This window comes from Colobus angolensis, unplaced genomic scaffold (assembly GCF_000951035.1).
Source record: "Colobus angolensis palliatus isolate OR3802 unplaced genomic scaffold, Cang.pa_1.0 Scaffold478, whole genome shotgun sequence".
Lineage (NCBI taxonomy): Eukaryota > Metazoa > Chordata > Mammalia > Primates > Cercopithecidae > Colobus > Colobus angolensis.
In genome coordinates, this window is record NW_012118243.1 from 606,978 (window position 1) to 607,236 (window position 259).

Genomic DNA, 259 nt, shown 5'->3' on the forward strand with positions numbered 1-259 from the left:
TTTCCATGTAGTTGAGCGATTTTGATTGAGTTTCTTAGCCCTGAGTTCTAGTTTGATTGCACTGTGTTCTGAGAGACAGTTTGTTACAATATCTGTTCTTTTACATTTGCTGAGGAGTGCTTTACTTCCATCTATGTGGTCAATTTTGAAAGAAATGCAATGCAGTGCTGGGAAGAATGTATATTCTGTTGATTTGGGGTGAAGAGTTATGTAGATATCTATTAGGTCTGCTTGGTGCAGAGTTGAGTTCAATTCCTGG